The sequence below is a fragment of the Aythya fuligula genome, chromosome 6, assembly GCF_009819795.1.
Source record: "Aythya fuligula isolate bAytFul2 chromosome 6, bAytFul2.pri, whole genome shotgun sequence".
Classification (NCBI taxonomy): domain Eukaryota; kingdom Metazoa; phylum Chordata; class Aves; order Anseriformes; family Anatidae; genus Aythya; species Aythya fuligula.
The window spans coordinates 13,749,345-13,761,636 of record NC_045564.1 but is presented as its reverse complement, the minus strand read 5'-3'; the positions used below and the strand labels follow the sequence as shown (position 1 = coordinate 13,761,636).

Sequence of the window (12,292 nt, the reverse complement as noted above, 5' to 3'; positions counted from 1 at the left end):
ACATCCTTTTTAAAGACATTTGATTAATTAACTTTTTTAGGTAAAAGGCAGAGAAAAATATTAAATTTATGCCTTGCAGATCTAACCATCATTTTCATTGCATTAGTCATCCATAAAAATCTGCCTGGATATTGCCATTCGGCAGTATCGTTTACATACTGCTTCCAGAAGCTGCAGAATAGCAAAAATGCTTCTGCTGCCTACGATTATCTTGCTGTGCCCTACCACTTGTGTTGCAGTCATGCCCAGGTGAGCTGGCACAGCTCTCATTCCTTTGGGCTGGCTTGCTCCTGACGCTGGCACATCCCTGCCTGAAGGGCCGTGAGAAATGGAAGAAGACGGACTGGAGAAGACCGCGGAGACGCTGAGGCTTTCAGGCCCATCTTGTCAGCCTGTTCCTTACCACGAAATGACACAGCAGTGTTTTGCTCTGTTGCCATGGCGTTTTGCAAACGACTCCAGCACACTAGCTAGAAATTAAATGGGCAAACCTCTGAAAGTTTGGCAGTTTCAGTAAACATCTGCAGGGATCTGGCTGGCCTTGGGGACAGGCTGTCCTTTGCAAAAGAAACCACAGAAATTGGTAGAGACGCACCCCTCTTCTAAGGGCCTCTGCTGATTTTGGAGGAAAGGGTGTGAAACAAGTGAGATCTATACCCAGAAAATGCGAGAGATGGGGGAGTGGCTGAGAAAAGCATCCCATGGGGGAGTCCTGTACAGTGCAGAAAGGCCAAAGTGATTAGAAGACAAAGAGATGAATGGAGGAGATCAGAGAGAGATGTACTCTCAATCCTACAGAGAAGAGAAGGATGCACGTTAGACTGCAGGTGACAACTGCAGTGCCTTATGTATCATGCGTGGTCATGTAATCATGGGCATCCCCACAGGAACCTCTTGAAGGACTCCTGGGTTGGGATGGGCATTTTTTTCTGATTAAGCACTGCCTATAAAGAGGACATATATTGCTTCCAGGGGGCAGTGCTGTTCAGAAGGGACACCTGGTGATCACAGTGAGTGTGGGGCGACCACCAGCCACCTCTCCTGAGTGACGTGGTTAGGATTGAGTTCCCTTTCCCTGCAGCACTCTGTGGGAGTGCTGTGCTCTGCTCTCACAGCTACAACAGCCCTGGTGTCACACTGGTGCTGTGCCTGTTGCTGAGCAGTGCTGGCACAGCACCAGGACCCCTCCAAAACCCCAAAGCCAGCAGGCTGGGGGTGGGCAAGAGCTGGGGAGGGAACCTCACTGGGGCAGCTGACCTAAAGCAACCAGAGGGATATTTCGTACTGTGTGGTGTCACACCCAGAAATAAGAGGTGGGGAAGGGGAAAGGGAGGGGGCTCTCGTTATGAAGATGTCTGTCCTCCCAAACAAATGCTCTGTGTATTGGGGCCCTGCTTCCCAGGATGTGGCTGAGCATTGCTTGTTGATGGGAAGTAGCGATTGATTTCTTTTCTCTCTCTTTGTGCTTCTGCATGGCCTTTGCTTTCTTTTTTCTTCTTCTTTTTTTTTTTTTTTTTCCTCTTCCTTTTCTCTTTAATTAAATTATCCTTATCTTAACCTGTGAGTTGTTTGTTTGTTTTTTTTTTTTTTTTTTTTTTTTTTTTTTCTTTCCAGCGTGCTTTCTACTTCCCCTCTTCCTTACTGGAGCTCAGCTGCCCAGCACCAGGGTAAAGCCACTGTACGTGGCCGAATGCGGCAGGACACAACCCGCTGCCAGATGCCTTGCATCTGCGCGTTCCTGTTCTTGTGCTATTGTGCAAACATCCCAGTCTCAGCTGGGGCTTCAAGCAGGAATAGCCCCAAATACCACAACAACAGCTGTTTTGTTGGATTTTATGGAACTGAAACCCAGGAGTACTGGAAATCTTCAAATAAAGCTTTTTCTCATAAAAGAAACTTCCAGATGCGTTAGGCTGAGTGTCTGTGAACATGTAATGTTTGGCTAGTAAGCTGGTCTGTTTGATGTCTCCCCCTTGCCATTTCATTTATAATAAATATGCAACAACTCGCTGAATACCACAGTAACTCCTGAGAACATTACTGCATGATGTGGTGGTAAAAGCACACATAATGTCATTGGAGGCTGTGATCAACTTGACTCCATGCATTCCAGCAGTGTTCCCCTCCCTGGGTAGATTGTCTTTGAATACAAAAATCCATAACTGGGAGCAGTCCTTAGTAAAAGCTTTCACAGGTTTGATAAGGTGGTGATACGATGCTGAGAGCTGCATGTGATGTGTAACTTGTCAATTTTACTAGGCAGAGAAGGAACCTCCTTCTACGTGAGGCATTTCAAAGAAAAACCAGGTCATTTGTTCCACAGGCAGCAGGATGCTGTGCGCAAATACGCACCCCACATTTATCATCTTACAGTAAGGCTAAGAGAGTTCACGTACCAAAGCTTCACAAGGCTTTACAATACAGTATCTGTTCATCGTGACGGGTTACACACTTTCCCATGGCTATAAAAAAGGTGGCATGAAGGGATCCTAAACTTTTCCAGATGGATGACTAACCAGCTCCTAAAGCCTCCAGCGACGGAGACAGGAGCCTGTGGTCAATCTGCTGCCCTGCTCAGGGCAAGCTTTCCCTAATGACAAAGTCTCAGTTGCTGCCATGCAATCCCCTCACTACTTGCCTTGCCTGCCCCAGACGTGGGGAACATGTGATTCCTTCCCCTCTGCACCTGCCTTCTCTGTATTCAACAACTGCTGCTTTACACTTGGTCTCCTCCTCTGAGTGAGCACACACCTCTCATCCTTTGCAGGCTTCTCACTGATTTTACTCCTCGTGTCTCACCTCCTTCTAGCTGGGCCCAGCTTTTTGGCTTTTTCTGGGGCCCCAACCACTGCTACTCTAGCCAAGGCACTGCTGATGTTGAACCAAGCTGAAGGATAACATTATAAAGCTTTCAGTCCACTCTCCCAGTTTGTGCAGTGTGGTGTTTGCCTTTTTCATGATATTAGCAATTCATGTTTAGCCTGTGATCCATGACTGGATCCTCACCGATCTTTTTTTTTTTTTTTTTTTTTTTTTTTTTTTAATTTTGCGGAGCTGCCACCTAACAAGGTGTTCCTCGCTGCACGCCTGTGCTGCAGCCTGTTCCTGTGTGGGTACTGAACCTCACACTTCATGGTTTTCTGTGTAAAACCAGTTCTCCAGTTTGTTCAGAATTTTTACAGTCCTAATCCTCTCCTCCAACGTGCCTGCAGTCCGTCCCACCCAGGGCTGTGTGGAGATGTAAAAAGCAGCCTCTGTTCATGACCTGTGTTAATAATGAAGGTAATAAACAGTGCCAGGCTAGACCAGACTCCCGGGGAGCTCGGTAACCAAGGAGCTCAGCTGATCTTTCTATTTTGACAGCAAACTGTCCGTAACTACTGAGCACAGTTTCCAATCAGTTTGAAACCCACTTTTTAGTAGTTTCATCTGGCCATATTTCTCTGCCTTGCTTACATAAAATTCTGCCAAAAGCCTCATGAAAATCAAGATATCCGGCATTTGCTGCTTCTTCCTGTCAGCATGGTAAGGATTACCTCATCAAATGATGAAACGAGATGGTTTGATATATCTGTTCTTCACAAAGCCATGTTGTTTTCCTCTAGGTATGAATAATGGCTTGAGTACTTTTTCCAGTATTTTTGCAGGAACTGAAATTCAGCAGATCTCTCTACAATGCTCTGACTCTCCTTTCTCCCTCCCTTTTTAAAAGAAGAGCATTATATTTGCCCTCTTCCCTTCTCTGATATCTCACCCTTCTCCTTGACAGAACCACAGACGGGTCTGGAATTTTATCAGGTAACTCTCCAAGTGTTCTGGGCTATAATTCATTTAAATATAGGTAACCTTTTTATGCCCTTTCTAACCCATCCTCTCCCCTTCCTTCTCCTAGGTGCAGACCATTCTGCTTCACTGGTGTCATTTCTCTTGGTTGCCCACCTACAGCTCACTCCTGAAGCCTTCCCGAGACAAAAATGGCATACGGCTTTCTCAGTAACATTTTCCTTTTCTCTTCAGTAATAAGACATTTCCCTGGCATTTTTTTCACTCTGAGCATATCTGCAGAAGGGTTCTGTGTTACCCTTTAGGGACTTAGCTTATGTTACCTCGTTTGGTGCCCTTGCTGTTGTGTCTCAATCCTACATGCCATACCATGGTTTTATATTCATGCTCAGTAATCTGCCAGTTTATTGATGACTATTGATAACTCTTTATAAGCAGCTGTTTTCTTTACATCCACCCAGAGCTGGATCTTCCCAATCAATTCTCCGAATGCTTTGAAATATGTCTTCTTAAGGTCCATGGTCTTTATTTTGCAGTTCTTTCTTCTCTTCTTATTAACAACAGTCAAGTCCACCTCCATGGCCACTTCTGCCTACATTCTCATTTCTCCCCTAACTTCTAACCATGATGATCAACCTACAACCTGCCATATATAGAGGATTACCAAGGGGGAAAATATAAAAGAAGGCAAGATTGCAATGGAGGAGAAAAACCTCTTCTGTTGACAGTGATTCACAGCCTGACCAGTGAAATAAACACTTTATAGTCTGAGTAGACTCCCCCCCTCCATAATCAACATCTACTGGGGTGCACAAAGAAGATTATATGTTCGGACTTTCTGGGAAACATACAACTGTCTCCATGGGTTTTTAGCTACACACATTAAAGTGCATTTACCCAAGTATAAATTACAAACACCAACGGCCCACTATACGGCACAACCATATCCTTCTGAAATTGTACTCCACTTGAACATATCTGACACCTAATAGCAAAGATGGCTTTGAATATGTAGATGACAAACTAGAGGAGACTTCTGTATGTGCTTCTGTGGTGGGAGTGCACCCTTGGAACGCTTTAGGCCTTACTGATTTTAAGAACCAAACCTAGCATATTTTTCCATTTCTAAAATGTTTGGATTAGAGACTGATCTCACGCCTTGCAGCTGGTCCCTACGCTCAAGATGTGTGAGATGGTAAGGCTTGAAGTCATCAAAATGCAGCCTCTATCTTTCTTGAACAATAGAGATGCTGATGGAGCAACCACAAATGAAATAACAAATCAACAAGTTAATCTACATCCTTCCAGCATCGCGTCCTAAAATGTGATGTAACCACATAAACACACCACAGCCTATAGCTTATATGTCTCACATAAACCTGAGCACCTGCAAGCGTTAGGGAGCGTAGACCTGAAGTTAAAGGTTGCGGCTTCACATTAACCTAAAAACACATACATCTATTGCCTTGCTTTCTGCCTAGGACTAGAAGCAAGATCAGCTAGATATTAGCAGGCAGAAGCAGGCAAGTAGGGTGCTCTGTGAAGCTATGGATTTTGGTATGAGAGCCCATGACTCTCTAAGAGTCAGGAGAGTTACGCTAATCTCAGCACGCTGCGAGGAGCTCCGACACCACTTGGGGAGAGAAGAGGCTCCCTTGTGCAGATTCGCAGAGGCTGGCTCTGTCTGGAAGGCATGAGGGAGAGCTGGCTTTTCTGGGACTCACACATACCCAGCCATAGCACCAGGGGCCTCATGTGGTTTGCCCTCTCCCAGCTGCTTAGCCCACCATGACTGCTCCCTGCAGTGGACGGGACAGTAACAAACGCGCATTCCCAGCATGGCTGCAGCCTGGGTCTTGACAGTGGAGTCGCTCCTTCTGCTTCGAAATGTATGCTAGTGCCTTAAACTAATACCTGACCTCTTCAGCTGGTGGCAGCTGAATAACACACCCCACCTCAGACTGCCTGCTCATGCCTGCCGGGTGCTCACTTCCTGCCGCTGTTTACAGCCACGCTGCAGCAGGAACCCGAGTGCTCCTGCGCTGCCTCCTGCTCTCGACATCTCTGCAGGCTTCTGCCTGTCCAGAACTGCTGCTGGCTCCAGTGCACTGGTATTAGCTTAGGTTCAACACTTTTTTTTCAGGTTAATGAAACAAATGAGAAGTAGCATAACCTATCCCCAGGGATGAAAGGAAGAGCAGACGTTGAAATATCAAAGCGATGATGTCAGTTAAACCTCTGTACAAAACAGTCGAGTGGAAAGACTGAAAAGGAGGGTTGCGTTTTTCCTCTGCTACAGGTCAAATGAAGAGCTAAACACTCCTCCTTCCCATCACTGCAGGACTTTTTTCAAACAGTTTTCCTGATATAACCGAAGATATTTAGCTTCTTTCTGCAGGTTTGCTTCCCCCTCACTGTCAATCCCCTCAGGCATTCAGGAAAGGAGGAATCTATTTCTACTCGTTTTATTAGTACCATGCAACTTTCCCAGACCCGGAGCTGGATTGTTTATGGTAGTAAGTGATCCGTTTAATTCAGTCCATTTTTCCTACTTGTGACTCAACTGGACCATCAGCCTGACTTCGATGTTTGTAGAATTAATTGCAAACATTCACCAAACAGATTATACAAATACATTGCAATTGATGAGTTGTTTGCAGACAAATGTCTTTGAAAATACTCAATTTATTTTTTCTCCTCAAGGGTATGTGGCTGGTTGCCTAATTCACATGTCATCATTTCTGACAGTGAAACTGAAACTTTCAAAACAGGGGAATGATGCTGAAAGCATATCAGTTACTGAACAGATAACAATGCCTCTGTATGATGAACTTCCAGATTAATACTATTCTCTGTTTAAAGTTGTTTACAAAATGTTTAGGACTCACAAATAAACTGCTAAACTAACAGTTTAAATAAACATGACCCCTGGAAACCAAGAGTGAGATCTAATCATGAGAATGGCCACAAATCACTTCCTTCTAATTCCACCGGCTCTGCTGCTTACTGATTTGTCTTTTACCCCATTATCAGACATTATATACAATACAAAACCCACACGCAACTAATCATGAAAATTTGACTAAATAGCCAAAATGCTATACAGAATAAGTTGTTTTGTAAAAAAACATTTACAAAATTACTTCCAGTTATTAGAGGAGGTTATTAACGATAGTCTTTTTGATATGCCATATGGACACTTGGGAGACCTGCGAAGATATTTCTTATAAAAAGTACTATCTTAAGAGGGAGGAATGGGGTTAATGAAGTCATCAACAATAATCTGCTGAAGCCAAGGAAAAATATCACCAGAAAACTTTATGTATCCAAGGCATAAAAGCTGAGAAATTTAATCATGAATTTCAATTTTATCATAAAACCTTCATAGATATCTGCTATGAAAAGGTACTTCAGTTTTTATAAACTCTCAGACTGCCCTGAAATCAGCAAAACCAGAGTTCTGCCACTACTTTTAATAACATCCAAAGCTTAGTGAAATATTAAAATTTGATTTGATTTTAATATCATCTGGAAGATTATTCAGCCAGCTGCAATAAGCAATATGTAGCAAGACCTCCTCAGGGTCACAACTGTGTCTACAGAAAAAGATGGGATTATTGTGGTCTTTTTATAAAGGAATCCAAACATACATGAGACAGCAGCACCGTGAAGTGGAAGCCTGGATAGCTGGCTGTCTGATATCAAGAGCTGTCCACTGGCTTACAGGAATGTTTCCTAGGCAGTTCTAGCACGTGGTGTCTGGTTATCATTTAGTTTTGGGAAAATCTCTGGTTTATGGGCCAAGCTTAGGCTGTCAAAACAATGTACTCAATCTCATGCCATTACGTGTCATCAGCGTGTCTGGGGGACCAGTACTTGTAGCTCCACGTCCCCACATATGGCAGGGGAGACACCTAAACAGCCAGCACCCAGGTGGCTCCCTAAAGGACTTTATCACTTGCACCAGCAGACAGGGTGGACATCTCTGGCATAAAGCTGCATAGAAATTTCTTCTTTTGCTTGTGTGGATGTGATTTTAAAATTGTCATATGATTTTTTCTTTCTCCTTCTCTTTAAACCAGTATGGATTCCTACACTCTGAGCCCACACAGATCTCTGTAAACAGCACAATGGTTATTTTCAAATCCCTGTTCAAAGAAATTGTTTAAAAGAATGCCGAAACATTGAAAAAAGCAGGGTTTCTTTTCTAAGAGAAATCCATTATAAAATTATTAAGTATTTGTCAAAACTCACATGCATATCCAAATGAGTAAGCAGATGCTTTCTGCTATGATTAGAAAAGGGCTTTCTCCTGCTTTAGGTACGTTTCATGCTTAAGAATCAAGAATGTTGGTCCCTAGTTCCTATGTGGAAATATTTAATACTCTTTCTAACATATTTAGGGTGTTTTCATATGCAGTCCAGTACAAACATTTCCAATGTGCTATGACTCAGTACTTTTTTTTTGACACGGCAGAAACACAATGAAAAGCCTGTTTCTCATAGCATTTTGGCAGAAAACAACTCCGTGGGCTGGTGTTGGCAACACCACAGTCTAAGAATAGGGCATTTTTGAGGCAGAAAGCTGTTGAATTTGGACATAAGCTAGGTTTGGCTAGGCGAAAAGAAGTCACTGTCTGCAGGGAAAGGAGCAATTTGGAAATGCTTATCCTACAAGTTAGAGTTTGTTAGTATCTAACAAAATAATTATTTCCTGTGAGGGCTACTCAGAATGAAGTAATCCCAAAGAATATATTCCATTGTACGAGCAAGGTCGCTGGGCAGCCCCTGCGACACTTCCGTAAAGGGGCTCTCATTGTACGAAGCGCTCTGTTCCAGTTTCAATTGTTCATAAACATGAGTAATGCTTCCTTCCAACTTTGGGTAAATGGGAAAACTGTAAGTGGATGGTGCTTCCCCATACATGTGATATGCTGATAGCACTAATGCCATCTTCATAAAATGTAGCATTTGGGTGAAAAAAAAAAGAAATACAACAGGAGGAAGTGAAGGAGTTAAAGCTTTTAAAAATGTATCTGGTTATGGGAGCCTTAAAAGCTAATATTCAGAGCTGAGCCTGGGCTGTCCTGATTCTGCTGAACCCAGTGGAGGTGGGAGTGTTTTCTCTTGCTGAGGCTTTAACCATAAATATAGGCTATGTAGATTGTTCTCTGCAAATAAATGCAGCGCAGACAATTCCCTTGAAACCCTGGCTACAGCATTCCCTTACTACGCATAACATTTGCCAAGTGACTCAAGTGTCTACACAGCCAGCTTGATTTCCTTCTTATTTCACCCCAGGACTCTTGTTTCCTGATTATCCATACTGCTCACGTGCTGCTTTTGGCAGACATGATTTTGGTCGTTTATTTCTCTCCGAGAGGAGATGTTGGCATAGTTGGCAGGCCAGCCTACTCCGTGCCAATCATACTGGATGTGTACCCCCAGGCTCGGCCTGCTCTCTGTGACAGCCTTTCAGCACAATCCCAGAAAGCCCAGAAATGAGGAGCAGGCAGTGCAGCTACCAGAAATGCTTTGTCACTTGGCAGAACAGAAATTACCTTCCCTCAAACCTTAATCTTAAAAACTTTTACCTGGGAACACTCAGCATGTATGTACTCATCCGCATGCTTTGTTTCAGGTGTTCCTACCTGAACATGCGACCCCTAATGAAGCAGCAGCAGTATGTCGTATTACAGGCAGGTGATAGATGCAGTTAATCATGCAGCTTTGAGCTATTCCCTTTCTATCCATTAAATCCACTGCCTTTGATACTTGTCCTAACAGTCCAAGCCAGGAATAGGTACAGCCAGAAGAAACAGTTACAACTTTGAAACTTGGATGAGATTTTTGATTTAAAAAGAGCCAGGAATGTACACGTGTGAACTCCTGCCCTTCTCCATCTTTTCCCCAACAAACACTAATGAACAGCTTCCAGCTATTGGCATTAAAAAATAATCAGACTGTCAAAGAAATATTTCCTTCCCCAAATATGGAAGGCTTCCCTCAAGCTCTCTTAAAATTACATGTGTTTGATTGTAGATCTTAGTCCTAGATTAGTGACACATTTATGGGCTACTCTCTTTAGGGCTGGAAACAAACATTTCACATCTTTCCAAAAAGAAATCTCCCTTCCTGCGTGACATGTGACAGTAAAGTCTGGCTGCTATGTATCAGACATTACTTGTAACATTTTAAGGTACAGAAAACCAACCTAAAATTCCTTTTGAAGGAGTATATTGATTCATACTCATGGTATGAAGGCATCTGGATTCACAAAAAGAAAAAAAAGAAAAAAGAAAAGAAAAGACTCACAACACAGTGAAAATTCATGAGTGCTCAAGGGAATGATACAGAATGGATGCCATCAGAAAGCCAATTCAGCCTTGGTAGCTAAAGAGCATGGGGCTCCTCACTGAGATGTTTAGCTATGGCACTAACCTGAGGTATGTCTTCAGCCAAGTGTCTTGGTCTTACTGTGATTGCTCATCTGTAAAGTGAAAATAACAACAGGTAACTATGAAGTACTTCAGATGTCAAATGCTGCACAGTTCCCTAGAGTTACTTACTCCCTACACTTAGCCTGGGACACTGCCGGGCATGAATAACATAGATCATACATGGTCTCTATAGTTAGGAATAATATTGACTGTTTTTTAAATGCTGTCAACCCACTTCTGCATCTCTACAGCAGCCAGGTAAGAGCACATTCTCCCTGTAATAAAGATTTGAAAGTATCGACCTTCCATTTTACTCATATGATATTCATAACAAACCATCACTTGCAGCAGCAGTGGAAGAATAAACATGTTTTAAGACTTGTAGTTGTGCAAATGAAGACATTTGCTCTAGCAGTCGACAACATACAAGCACACAGAGTAAGCCTACCTAGGCTGCTTTCTAAATATCTGTGCTATTATTCTTCATGGTGGGGAAGAGAGGCAGCTGTTAAATATAGCCTTTGTACAGAGCTGTAGGACAGCCCAGTGATGGGAAAGTTTATCGTCTACATTATTTAAATGGGAATTTTAGTGACCTACTGATGTCCCATTAGACTGGAGTCCTCAGGAATAAGCGAATGGCAGTATGCTGCTGCAATTACTTTTCTAGCATGCATGTACATTTCTATTTGCCTAAAAACAGGAGTACTTGCTGGGAGCAATTGTGGTACTGGCAGCCTGCTTAGGATTTCTTGAGACTCCTTTAAATATACCCAAATAATACTCTGAGAAACCATACTAGATCTCACCAGCTTTCTCTAATGCTCAGGTCATAGTTCTTGTCAGAGCTTGGTTTTCGAACAGTAGGCATGAAAAGCTACAATCAAATACCTGGACTGCTATTATATGTACATCCTGTGATGGGTAAACCCCAAGCCCATAGTTCAGATTCCTGTGTACCTTAGAAATCCATTTACAAACCCCTCATTCACTTCTTTTGGACTGCGATGTCAGCCATTTGGTGATGGGATGAAAACCTGCTTCCCAAACTCAGGCAAATTACATTTTTAGCTTGTTCAGTACTCTCAGAGTTCTAGCTCCACCTCAGTTATCATGTTAGCCTGGATTTCCACCGCTGTGACAGCAAGCAGAGCCTGTCTGCCAGAGCACTGACAGACTCAACAGACTGAAGTCTGAATGAAAAATGGGGTAAGGATAGGAGTGAATGGTGCCTGAATGAACGCTGCAGCAGAACACCCTCTGGTAACACTCACGGTATAGAAGGACAGATGCTCCTCAGGAGAATAAAGAAAAAATACGTATGAGGGTATACTGGGGGGCATTTTCAGTTTCTTTTCCCAGATAAGTTTTACTGTGTTTCTTCTAAGTGCACAACTGCTTGCTGAAAGCTATAATATCTTCTTCAGCTAACCTCATGAAAACTTTAGGAATAGGAAAAGATCATACATATGAAGTGACAAAGTCAAGTATCTAAGTGATTGGAAATGAACTGTTTAAATTAGAGCAAGAGCTGCAATTTGGATAAGGAAAGAAGCCATACTCTTGAGAACACAATGATGTTTTGTGCCCTTTTAAAATCCTAGAAAACAAAGAAATGCAGATGAGTCGGGAGCTATTTGAAAAGAAGAAGAAAAAAAAAAGGAAGAAAAATAAAAAAATAATAATAAGAAGAAATAAAGCCCTTCTATACTCCAAGGATCAAAAGGAAACCATTAGGCAAAACTAAAAGCAAGACTGAGGGACCGGAGGCTCTGGGGAGGGCAATACTGATACAGCTGTTCATCAGCACAAGGAGAACTGACACACCATGGCTTGGTCTCTAGGGCTACCTGCAGTGGATAATTTCTCAGTGGTCCTGCTTCCCTCTCCTCTATTCCACCAGTCCAGTCTCTGTTTGCAATTGGTGCTTTGGTCTGTCCTCACTGTGGGAGAGGCACATGAGGAGGGATAAGGGGTAGAACAGGTCCATGGCCACGCTGAAGGGAGCCCACGCTGATGCCTCTTGGTTTTTGTTAGCGGTATTCCTAGGGCAGAGTCTCTTCATACAT

The 12,292-nt window shown here is 43.0% G+C and overlaps 1 protein-coding gene across 1 annotated transcript in view; it reads right to left on the bottom strand.

Annotated features, from left to right (window-relative positions):
• Positions 1-10,254, bottom strand: part of RAPH1 (Ras association (RalGDS/AF-6) and pleckstrin homology domains 1) — a 132,007-nt gene extending 121,753 nt beyond the window's left edge. Inside the window, exon 1 of the mRNA XM_032189628.1 lies at positions 10,225-10,254. The gene's annotated coding sequence lies outside the window, so the exon portion shown is untranslated. The remainder of the gene's footprint in view (positions 1-10,224) is intronic.
• Between the last annotated feature and the right edge of the window lie 2,038 nt (positions 10,255-12,292).